General features: G+C 37.3%; 1 long non-coding RNA gene across 1 annotated transcript in view; it reads left to right on the forward strand.

Moving 5' to 3' along the window:
* LOC128775591 (uncharacterized) overlaps positions 1–13,502 on the forward strand; it is a 273,094-nt gene that overhangs the window by 133,594 nt on the left and 125,998 nt on the right. The window lies entirely within an intron of this gene.

Below are 13,502 nucleotides of genomic sequence, written 5' to 3' on the forward strand. Positions count from 1 at the left end.
CATCTGTTTTATTTCTTTCCTTTTTTGCCTTCAAAGTCTTTCTCTCTTAATTTAATGGTATGTAATATAAGATTAGAAAGTAGGAAGGTCTTTCCTATTAAGTTTCAACATTTATATTTATTTGAATTATTCTGAAGATAGGTATAAGGTTTCTGAGGCAGGAACATATTATTGCTCATAGTAATAACTGCATTCGTTCCCTTTGTCTCAATTTGTTTTTCCCTTTCTTGGGTCATGTGATAAAGGCCAGATAGATGTGACCTTATATGTACCTGAGTTTCTACTATGAGTAAGGAACCCCAAAAATATGAATCTCAGAGTTTATATAGAAGGATAACTGTTTTCTCTTCTCCTCCTGAGAGAGAAAGTAATCTTTACTCTCTCATGTAAACAAATTCTCCTTGGAAAGAGAAGACAAACCATCCTTGGCTCTTCAGCTCTGGAATGTACATAATAAACATCTGGAGGTGTGGGAATAGGTTTAGGCAGGCCCCTTCTGGTTTACAACCCCTGTAATATCTCCACGGCCCCAGGCTCCACTCCCCTTTGATAGACAATACACACCTTTAGGGAGGTCAATGCCAAATCCCTCCGTGAGCTGTATTGTTTATGCAGTTATGTTTTCACTTCCTAGTCTTTTCCTTAACCCACGTTTCAGTAAACTTTGTTTCAAAAACCTTCACATGAAAATATTCACTTCCTGACAATGCCCTTAACCTAATTTTAGCCCTGAAATTTTGCAATCTGCTGATATGTTTTACTGAGTATTTTTCACACAGGCTTTTTTTGTAACTTACCCAAGATAATAGCTTTTTATTGATAGGACAATTCAGTTACAAATGTCTAAAGCTATTTATATTTTCCAAGAACTAATAGGAGAAAAGGTTTGTGGAATGATAGTTTAAACTTCTAAAGGATTATATTTCCACTGTGTATCATGCCATCCTGGTGGGATTAATGTAGAAAATCTTGATAAATGTACTCTAGTTATGGTATTATTTACTATATTAATTTCATAGTCATAGTTATGTTAGATTAATAAGAAAGTGTGGTATCTCTATACTTTCAGTTATATAGATCCTTTCTATCTCAGGGAAAGTTGGTATATATGCTTGATGTACATTGTCTGAGTATTAAAATTATTCAATTCCTTTTTGAATGGCTTCATATTCCACAGTGACTGAACTTATTAATAAAAAATTGTTCTGTAATCTTTTCTATAAAATGTTTGGTATCACATCTGAAACATGATTTATAACATAAGATTATATCTAAAAGAAAAGCTTTATTTTCCCATAATATCATATTTGATAAGATTTTCCCTGAGTATGAATTCTTTGATATATAATAAGTTTTGATTTATTGTTGAACACATTTATACTTTCAAATACTCATAATATTTCATTAATATTTTAGTTCTCTTTTCTTCATGAGTGCTTGCATTTTGGTTCTTGAATTCATAGGCATTTTCACAGATATGACTGAATTCCTCTGGGCCTAGAGCCTACCACCCTCTCTCTTCTCATGTCCAGATCTTCCTGCACCTTGAGGGGCATTTTGTGAGGGTGTGTGGCCCTTCATTGTATACAACCAAGCTCCTCCCTATACATACCTCTGTGCACCATACTGGTGTAAGTGTGTACACACTTTTGGTGCTTTCTGTTTAAGAGAGGACAAATCTAAGGAGCAGGCTCATGTGGGCCCTCAATTTGGCCCTAGGGCTCTTTGGACAGGAAGTTATAAGATCTGTGGTTACATGGAACATGTTTAAGCAGAGATTCAGTAGGCTTTGGGTGGGTCCCCTTTTGGTTCTGGACTCTGCTCTGTGGAGAGATATGGCTTGAAGATGGCCAAAACGGACCTTTCAAATTGTGACACTTCAGAAAGCAATACCAGTGTCATAGGTCTAAAGACACTGGTGTGAGTGTTCTGATAAATAGTGACATGCTACTTCTTGCTGAAAGCATTCCCACATTTAGTGCTTATATCAGTTTTCTTCCTTGTATGTGTTCTCTTATGTAAAGTGACATATGTGTTCAAATGAATTACTGCATTCACATAGTTTCTCTCTGTAATAAAAATTGAGGACTGACTGCTGGCAGTTTTTTTCCATATATATTACATTCACAGGGTTTCTCCAATGTATGTTTTCTCATTTGTGGTGAAATGGGATTTCAAATGGAAAATTGTCACCGCTTTGGGAATTGGTCAAAAGGTATTGAGGGGACTGAAAAATCAAACAGGAACACTGATACACCATAGAGATAATAATTATGGGAAGAAGCTATCGCCTCTAGGACTGGGGAACAGTGGGAAGAAGCTGAGGATATCATGAGTTAGAAACAGAAAGGAGGGACCTGTAAAAGTGGGATCTAGACTTCTGAGAAATAGTTTTTTGCCTGGCTGTCATTGACAAGATATCAAAGGAGCCCTGCATAGTGGGACTGATACCTCTAAGAAGGAGACACTGGCTGCTGCTGGTACATCTGATGGACTGTAATAACACTGGTCCTGGGGATGCCAAAAGAAATCAGTGACTAGGTACCAACTATTGCTTCTAAGATGAAGAACCATGGTTGCCATGATGCTGACAGGAATAGGGAGCACTCAGAATGGAGCACATGGCTTTTCTATCCTCTTACCTTATAGTATCCTTGTAATTAAAGTTCCCCCTATTGGTGGAAATCGTAGCTTCAGCATCAAATAGCAGAGTCCAAGGTAAACAACTTGTTAAAAGGTATCTGGCCAGGCTTTCCAGGGGAATTCTACCTAACATTTAAGGAAGAATTAACACCTATCCTCTTGAAGCTGTTCCAGAAAATAGAAATGGAAGGAAAACTTCCAAACTCATTCTATAAAGCCAGCATTACCTTGATTCCAAAAGCAGAGAGAGACCACACTAAAAAGGAGAACTATAGACCAATTTCCTTGATGAACATGGATGCAAAAATCCTCAAGAAGATATTAGCCAACCGGATCCAACAATACATTACAAAAATTATCCACCACAACCAAGTGGGATTTATACCTGATATGCAAGGCTGGTTCAATATCTGCAAAACAAATAATGTGATTTCTCACATCAATAAAAGAAAGGATAAGAGCCATATTATCCTCTCAATAGATGCAGAGAAAGCATTTGACAAAATACAGCATCCTTTCTTGATAAAAACCATCAAGAAAGTAGGGATAGAAGGATCATACCTCTAGATCACAAAAGCCATACATGAACAACCCAACGCTAATATCATCCTCAATGGGGAAAAACTGAGAGCTTTCCCCCTAAGGTCAGGAACAAGACAGGGACGTCCACTCTCTCCCCTGTTATTCAACATAGTATTGGAAGTCTTAGCCTCTGCAATCAGACAACACAAAGAAATAAAAGGCATCCAAATCGTCCAGGAGGAGGTCAAACTTTCACTCTTCGCAGGTGACATGATACTCTATGTGGAAAACTCAAAAGATTCCACCAAAAAATGGCTAGAATTGATTCATGAATTCAGCAAAGTTGCAGGATATAAAATCAACGCACAGAAATCGGTTGCAGTCCTATACACCAATAATGAAGCGATAGAAAGAAAAATAAAGGAACGATCCCATTTACCATTGCACAAAAAAACATAAAATACCTAGGAATAAATCTAACCAAAGAGGTGAAAAATCTATACACTGGAAATTATAGAAAGCTTATGAAAGAAATTGAAGAAGACACAGAAAAATGGAAAAAGATTCCATGCTTCTGGATAGGGAGAACAAATATTGTTAAAATGTCGATACTACCCAAAGCAATCTACATATTCAATTCAATCCCTATCAAAGAGGATCAAACAGCAGCATTCTTCACAGAGCTAGAACAAATAATCCTAAAATTTTCATGGAACCAGAAAAGGCCCTGAATAGACAAAGCAATCTTGAAAAAGAAAACCAAAGCAGGAGGCATCACAATTCCAGACTTCAGGCTCTACTACAAAGCTGTAATCATGAAGATTATGTAGATCATGAAGATATGTAATATGGTAGTGGCGCAAGAACAGACGTTAAGATCAGTGGAACAGAATAGAGAACCCAGAAATGGACCCACAAATGTATGGCCAACTCATCTTTGACAAAGCAGGGAAGAATATCGATGGAATAAAGACAGTCTCTTCAGCAAGTGGTGCTGGGAAAACTGGACAGCGACATGCAGAAGAATGAACCTGGACCACTTTCTTACACCATACACAAAAATAAACTCAAAATGGATGAAAGACCTAAATGTAAGACAGGAAGCCATAAAAATCCTCGAGGAGAAAGCAGGCAAAAACCTCTTTGATCTTGGCCACAGCAACTTCTTACTCAACACATCTCTGGAGGCAAGGAAAACAAAAGCAAAAATGAACTACTGGGACCTCATCAAAATAAAATCTTCTGCACAGTGAAGGAAACAATCAGCAAAACTAAAAGGCAATGAACAGAATGGGAGAAGATATTTGCAAATGACACATCAGATAAAGGGTTAGTATCCAAAATGTATAAAGAACTTATCAAACTCAACACCCAAAACACAAATAATCCAGTGAAGAAATGGCCAAAAGCCATGAATAGACACTTCTCCAAGAAAGACATTGAGATGGCCAACCAACACATGAAAAAATGCTCAACATCACTCATCATGAGGGAAATACAAATCAAAACCACCATGAGATACCACCTTACACCTGTCAGAATGGCTAACGTGAACAACTCAGGCAACAACAGATGTTGGCGAGGATGCAGAGAAAGAGAATCTCTTTTGCATTGTTGGTGGGAATGCAAGCTGGTGCAGCCACTCTGGAGAACAGTATGGAGGTTCCTCAAAAAATTAAAAATAGAACTACCCCATGACCCAGCAATTGCACTACTAGGCATTTATCCAAGGCATACAGGTGTGCTGTTTCACAAGGGACACATACACCCCCATGTTTATAGCAGCACTATCAACAATAGCCAAAGTATGGAAAGAGCCCAAATGTCCCTTGATGGATGAATGGACAAAGAAGATGTGTATATATATATATATGTATATATATACACATACACACAATAGAGTATTACTCGATAATCAAAAAGAATGAAATCTTGCCATTTGCAACTATGTGGATGGAAATGGAGGGTATTATGCTAAGTGAAATTAGTCAGTCAGAGAAAGACAAATATCATATGACTTCACTTATATGAAGACTTTAAGACACAGAACAGATGAACATAAAGGTAGGGAAACAAAAAAAATAATAAAAACAGGGAGTGGGACAAAACAGAAGAGACTCATAAATATGGAGAACAAACAGAGGGTTACTGGAGGGGTTGTGGGAGGGGGGATGGGCTAAATGGGTAAGGGGCATTAAGGAACCTACTCCTGAAATCATTGTTGCATTATATGCTGACTAATTTAGATGTAAATTAAAAAAGATAAAATTAATAAAAAAATAAAACATAAAAAACAATTAATTAAAAAAATAATATAAAAAGATAAAAGGTATCTGGCCAGTCCTCCAGCCATACCCAAGGAAGAATGGTCAGTTTTGGTCTCTGATATTGGCAGATTAGGTACCCAGTATTTGCAATAATAGAATCAGATGAGGGAAAGTCCATTGGTTGACTCATGCAGAGTAGTCCCGTGGACACTTTTTATGTGAATTCGTGGTTAAGACTGACAGACATGAACAGAACGTGTTATTCTTTCCATCTGACATTGGAGACTGTTCTCTACAGTGGATGCCCAATGATAAACATTAACGTGGATACAAAGATCTTCATACTCTGTGCACATTGCAAAAATTCATTTGCCCATCTTTTCTGCAGATCCTCTTCTGTTGTTCCCATGTCTCTGACCATCCGGTCAGTTAGCCACTGCCAATGCATCAGGAGCTATCTCTCAGTCCAAATTGGAAAATCAAATATATGGTTTGAAATTCTGCTCTTGAGAGTTCTCTTCAGTACTATTTTTCAAGAACATTCCTGAATAGAACAGTGATGCTACCAAAGGCCACTCCCTGTTGGTTCCAGGAATATACTGTGAACCATCTATAAAAGTCAGAGATTTTTCCTCCTCAGTCAACTTGTCACTGGAATTTCCCAAAAGGAAATAGATGTGGTATGAGGGAGAAGAGACAATGCAGGAGAAGTTGTCAAAAAATAATTTTCTGTGTAAGAGAACCATGGAGTAATGCCTTTATTCCCAATCCCTGTGGATACATTGCATTTCTTCTATTGGAAATTTCCAGAGCTGTTTATAATAGCCCCGTTTTTCTTAGACACTGATAAGCATCATTAGATCTGATGTATCAATAAGTTCAAGTAGTGCAGTGGTTTGTATTAAAATCTGAGCCAGCTTCAGGCTTCTCTCTTCCTCTGGGCCCCTCTGAAAAATTTTCACTTTATGGGTTTCCATAAATTAGTAAGAATAGCACACTCTGAGATGCTATACATTGTCTCAAGAATTCAGAGACTTCCAGCCACTGTATTTGTTTTTTTAATAGTAAAAAGTGAAAATGCAATAATTTTTCATTTTGGAGTGAATGTCGCAAAAACTAGATCCCAGAAACATAACTGAAGTGATTAGACCCTGAATTTTGATAGGATTAATTCTGTCATCTTTTGGCTCATATGTGTCTTATTAAATCAACTAAGACAGTCTCTGTTTTCTGCTCATTTGGTCCAATTTTCATGATGTCATCAATGTAGTGGAAGAAATGCCCTATTCTGTAGGATTTCACTATGATCCAAACTTAAGTGGACTAGAGTTTGGCAGAGAAGTGGTTAGTTAATTTGTTAACAACTTTTGACCATGCTAGGTAAAAGCTGACTTCTCTTTGTGTTTCTTCACAATTGTTAAAGAGTTAAAAAAAAAAAAAAAAAAAAAAAAAGAGCAATTGTCCTATCAATAGCTGTATACCAGGTACCCACACCCGGGATAGTAGCAAAAGTGTGCTGGGCTTCTCGACGTTTGCTTGCTCAGGTCTGGCCTGGCGGGCATGTGCAAGGGGCCACAACGCCTGCGCCTGCGGGCCCACCTGTTGGGAGGACAGCCCGTGGCAAGGAGGGGCCGGGAGCTGCTGGAGGTGGTACTCTTCCTGCAGACCTGCAGCGTGGAGGCTGGGGTAGCAGCTCGTTCTCTTTCGGGTCTTGCGGTGGGCAGACTCGGACTTGGTCTTTCTATGGGAGAGGGCCAGGCTTCTCCTGGGCACCCGCATCCTAGCCATGGCCACGTACCACCGCTGTGACCCGTGTTGGTGCTCACCTCCACCTCCTAGATACTTAACACTTAACCTGCACTGGCTTTGCCCAGCCCTTAGCCAGGATGACTGACAAGCCGCTCACCAGCAACAACCTTCAAAACACTGACAGTAACTTCACATGTGGCAACAGGATCAAGGAAGAAATGGAGGCTTTTCCGGAAAAGTTCTAGTAGAGGGGCAGAAGTGAGATTTGTAACTTAAATACACTACACATTTAAATCAATGGATTAAATTTCAGGGGGGAAGAAAGTGAAGCTGACACATGTGGAAATGAGAGAAATATAGTGGTTATGAAATAGAGGCAGCATTCAGTGAACACCGACACTGACTTCCCCATCAGCAGGTATGAAGTCCACAGTCCTGCGCTGCCCTGTTCTGTCTCCTCTGCCTCTGACAGAATATTGGTTGTGCTCTGTCTAAACTCTGTATATATCCAGTTTCTAGAAGAAGATCAACTACATGTCAGTACTGTTAGTCATCTTTAATAAAAGAAAGAAAAAGCAGACGGCTTTAAAAGAGGTGTAATTCTGGACTGCTGGGGGGAGAGAGCAAGAATATAATACAGTGTGACCTGGGACTCCTCCCCAGCAAGTAGTCTGGCTCTGCCTCAGGAAGCCTCAAGTCCTCTGAGGTCCAGCCTGGCTGTGAGGAGCCAGGGCACCTGAAGAAGCTGGGTCGTTTCTCAGACATCAGCACACACACACTTGGAACTCCCTCATGTCACTTGTTCTACTGCCCTAAATGGCTTCATGCATCCCCACCCTCCAGAATCTGGAAGAAGAATGCAGAGAAACTGGCTCATACCATCTATATACCAGGTATCAGAAGCTTTGATACGTTGCTCCCAAAAAGGCACTATTTCTAAACTAGCAGCTTAAATTGGTATAATAACCTGATTAAGTTTATGGCAGTCTCTCTCTCTCTCGCTCTCCCTCTCGCTCTCCCTCTCTCTCTCTATTCCTCTTGAGAGCCACTTTCTGCTGGTGGCTCTTACCTGCAATTTCCCTAGGCATTTGGTATAGGGAGAGGGAAGTTCTGAGGGAGTCCATTGATCCTGTCTTTCATAATAATAGTCCATATTCCATGAGGTAGGGAGCCAATGTCTACCAGCTGCTAAGTATATCTACTTAAATTATACATCCAGGGAATGGGAATATAATCACAGGATGGGTCCTAGGCCCACTGAGTTCATTGTGATACAGACTTGAATGAAAACACCCTTATCAAATTACCACTATATGCTCATTTTGACTTGCAGAATATTGTGGTTTTGGGCATCCAAGAATGAATACCAATTCTGAGCCTGTATTTAGACATTTTTAAAGGTGTGGCTGTCTCATCTTTCCCATGTACCAGTCACCAAGGTAAATGGTGGTAAATGCCTTTGGAAAGACTAGGAGAAATATTTACAGTATGTGTGGCAGTTACTCAGGGTCATTCCTCAAAGGGAACCAGCCTCCCCATCAATCAGGCTCTTTGGGTCTGTGAACTGTCTTAAATCTATTAAAACTGGCTAAGCAGCTATGATTTCAATTGTGGTTATTTGAGTCTGGTGTTTGGTCACCAGACCTGTTTTTTTTTTTCCTGTTATACAGATCAAATAGTTTCTTAGTTAGGACTGTCTAACAAAATACCTGGGTAGTTTATAAACAAAAGAAATTTATTTCTCACAGTTCTGGAGGCAGGAAGTCATGGATCAGGGTGCCAGATGATTGGGTTCTGGTAAAGACCTTTTTTCCAGTAGACTTCTCATTGTGTCCTCCCATGGTGGAGGGAGCAAGTGAGCTTTCTTGGGCCTCTTTTATAAGGACATTAATGTCATTCATGAGGGTTTCACCATCATGGCCTAATCACCAAAGGCCCTCCCTCCTAATACATAGGGCATTAAGATTTCAACATATGAATTTTGGAGAGACACAAACATTTAGACCATAGCAAATAATATTTAGTGACTGCCCATATATTTCATTTCTAAAGACACTGTGATTGATTAGACACTGGTGAAAAACCAAAAGCCAAAAACTCATGTTCTTAACATTCCGATTATGACTTCATCCTTATGTCATATTACAGTAATTACCACTACCTTCTCACTGGAAGTTAAGCAGTCCCATTGTCCATTAATATTCTGTGAATCCATTTTTTGCTTTGAAATCAGAATGTTCAAAACCCAAGCTTGTCATTTCCTTTCTGCAAACTCTGTAGTGCAGAAGTCTCTCCCTCACCAGTGTTTTAAAATAATAGTTATGTAACAGAAACATGGAGCCTTCCTTCAGGATCTCAAAGCACTTAAATCGGCAGATCCTCACAATCAGTCACAGGTCACTTAATTGTGATAACACAGAGCATCATGGATTACTAGCATCCTATTGCCATAAGCAAGGATCCCAGCTGTGTTTTCAAGACCAAAGACGAAAACAATTGTCCTAGGATTTCATTTTGAGGGCTTGCTTCCTAGTACTCTCCTTGGTACTAATTCTATCTTGATCTAATTGTTTTCTTATAATACTTGCCAAACACTATCAGTTAGCAATTAACACACACTATTAAGTCCATTCAATCATCATAGTCATTGGCCCAGAGCTACAAGTTCATTAGGTATGTAGACTCAAGTTTATCAAGTCTTCAATTTTATCAAATGTTTTACTACTACAATAACATAAATCTAATATCTCACTGGTCTCTGGAAATAGTTTTCTTACTATCTTCCACTTGCTAATTAAGCCAATGTCACATATTTTAGGCTTGTTGTTGTTGTTACATTATCCACCTTTGCTAGAAATGCCTTTGTTAGGTTTGTCTCTATGATGGTAATTAAATCACCAAATTCTCCCTAACAACACACTGAAGTTTGTTTTTTAATAGTCTGTTGTGGCTCTAATAGCTACCTTCCAATTAGTGACTCACTGATCTAGCCAACATTTACCTTGCATATATGCTATTTAGAAATAATAGATTCTGGGTCAGGGGCAGCCGGGAGATGAATGTTCACACACTGGCTCTTAAATACTTAACGTGGACATGTCACCCATCACTTCTGCTCACCACCCACTATTCATAATTAGTCATATACCTTGGCTTAACTGAAAGGGTGTTGAGAAATGTGAAGGGGGAGAACACACATGTATATAAAGGGAACAGTACATGGAGAGACTCAAATTAACATTGATATTCATGATCATTTTAATATGGAGCTTAGATAACAGGATAGTTCTTACTTGATAGAAATTTAGATTGTTTCGAAACTTCTGATATTAAAAAATGCTCCTGTGAACATTCTTGCTTAAAATTCTTTATACACTTATTCATATATCTCCTTAACATATATTTTTAGTAATGCAATTTCCAGAATAAAAGGCACCTTTCTTTCTTACTGACTCTGTGTGGGATAGATATTCTCCATCACGTTTATAATGCTAAGTATTTTAAGTCTTTTCGTATTTGCTAATCTGGAAGAGAAGAAACAATATTTTATTATTTTTTATTTATATTTATTTAATTACAAATAAGTTTAAACATGTTCAATTGTGTTGATGTGCCTTTTGGATTTCCTTATTGTTAAATTTCTATTGATGTTCTTTGCCTAGGTGTTTGTTTTTAAATGAGAATCTTTGTTAGGTTTTTTTTTTTTAATTGTCTCATACAATGACCCACTGATGCTATAGTGAAAGAATCATGCTTACAGCCATAATCTGTTGTTTTTATGTCCATTTTTTATGAGCAGTTGGAGGCACTGGTTTCAACTGATTGTCATTAGGATCTTGTCTTAGTTTTACTCTGCCTACCTTTCCCAGATGGGTGAGAAAAAATTAACTATATCTCAGATTAGCCATGGTCTTAAAGACTAGTATAGTGCACTGGATTACTGGATAAAATAACCCTATTCTCTGTAGGGTGCATAGGAATTACATGCAGGTTTTTTGTTAGTTTGTTTCTTTTGTTGTTAATCTTTTTTTTTAAGTTAAATTTTGAATGTTTTTAGGACATATAATCCATCTCTGATGCTGTAACAAAGCTATATTATTTCAATTATTGATTTGTGCCTTTTGCTGACAATATTTCATTAATATTGAAGGGTCCATATAAATGTAAAAATGTATTTAACACAAATGGAAGTCTATTCTGTTTTCATGATTTAACCTTTACCTACGAAACGTATAAGTGAACATCTTCAAATAAGACGTTCTGTTTTTAAAAATAAGTCTCTGTTCTGCTGTACTTTGCACATTCTCAAAATTCAACTTTTAACTCACCAGATTACCTTATTGAAAGTATCTTGATGGTAAACCACACAGTATTGTGAAAGCGGCATTGAAGAGATGACTTATTTAGCAAGTGTATTATATCAGAGTTTCAATAAAGAAGTGATCTGGTCAATTTCATTCAAAATTATGAGACTTCTTGCTCACTGATGAAATAGATATGACAGAATAATGGCTGATGTTTGGTGCCAGTCACATACACAGGTGTCTCCAGCCATCATTCTGTTTCCAAAAGAACCCATTGTATCTTCGTAACTTAGGGGATGGCTCTCTCTATGCATTCCATTTCACTTTAATATATGTATCTTGCTGAGGAGAAAATGTTTTCTCTTTAAGATTATATTGTGGTCTCACATGTATTTACTTTCATTATTTAAAAGCAATATGGGCTTAACTTCTTTGGCAAAGCCAAAGAAGAACTGTTGTAGGGTTTGAGGTAGCTTCCTCATATGTGTTATGCTCTGATTTGTGTAAAGGTCAATATAATTCTACTATAAATCCCCTGAGATCTTGCATTTTAGCAATTCAAGTGAGCAGACACAAATTTTCTATGGCTCATTTAGGTACCTCAATTTCAAATATTACCAACAAGATAGTATCATCCATCTACTTTTCCTCTGCACTTACAAATAATGCCCATAATACTTTTACAAACTATTTTTTTCTTATGGCATAGATATACCTCCCTTATGTATTATACTTATTTTTGCTAGACCTAATTTTGATGGATTCCTTCTTATGTTTAAACACATATGGTGCTATTTTGTCACATATTTTTTACCAAGTTTAACAGATGACTAAATTGGACAACTTATATTTAGGGAAAATGACATTTTCATGTTGTACACTGTAAAACACATATTGGTGGCCTGTGGGAACTTTGGATAAAACATCTTGAGAAAAATTACATGATTCCTTTAGTATAGAAGAGGAAGTGAAATATATGTGTATACAGAGTATGTGTGTGTGAGAGAGAGAGACAGATGATCCACAAGATTCTTTCAAGTACTAAAACTGCATAATTCCGTTATAATATAGTTTTATAATATTAAGTTGTTCCTAGTGTGAGACCAAGCCATCTTCCCGAGGGGCCCATTTACTAGTGATCACTCATAGAAGCCTCTATTTAGGCATTGTGAGCTTTCTTAGAGGCCAGAAATAACCTCACTAAGATTCCATTTATACTTTATTCTCTTTCCTATAAGAGGTACTATCATCTTAGGAGGGATATATAGGGTGGAAACTTGATAATTGCTTATATTAAGATGAACCAAAGAGATGTGTTTGCTCAAGCTCAGATTATTAGTTAGGCACAAGGCATTTCATATGTTTCAAACTCCCAAGAATGGTATGCGGTTTGGAAAAGAGTATAAAGGGAACCTGTGAATTAGTACTATGGGGAGTGTGTGTGTGTGTGTGTGTGTGTGTGTGTGTGTGTGTATGGAGACAGAGAGATGTGCTTCCTACTGAAAGAATATAAACTTTTTTTCCTGTGTCCATGGAAATTTTACCAGAATGTATATCATTTTTGTTATAAAATAAATCATAAATTGTTTGAAGTAGAGATATTATAGGTGGCATTTGTATAAATCAATATATTTATTTAAAATAAATTTATAAAAATTTTTATAAATAAAAATTATACATAAATAAATAAAAATTAAGCACATGGTTCTTGTAGCTCACCTCTCAAGAGCTCAGAATAGCAGGACAAATTAAAACATGAAGTCCCAAGGGAAGAAATAGAGCCAAAAAGTTTTAGATAGTAAAATATATATTTATAAGTACAGAAGTAATTAATGAAAAGTGTATACTCAGAAACAAATTGAAAAAAATTAAAAAAAAAAGAATACTACCCATAAAAATCTTTGTACAGAGACAGGGCAATGTGATCAGAGATGTAAGAGAAGGTAAATTCCTATCCAAGTCACTATGAGTAAAACAAGATAAGGTGAAATTTGAAGGAAAAACAGGCTATGGTTAA

The sequence above is a fragment of the Panthera pardus genome, unplaced genomic scaffold (assembly GCF_024362965.1).
Source record: "Panthera pardus isolate Hobbes unplaced genomic scaffold, ASM2436296v1 HiC_scaffold_8, whole genome shotgun sequence".
Lineage (NCBI taxonomy): Eukaryota > Metazoa > Chordata > Mammalia > Carnivora > Felidae > Panthera > Panthera pardus.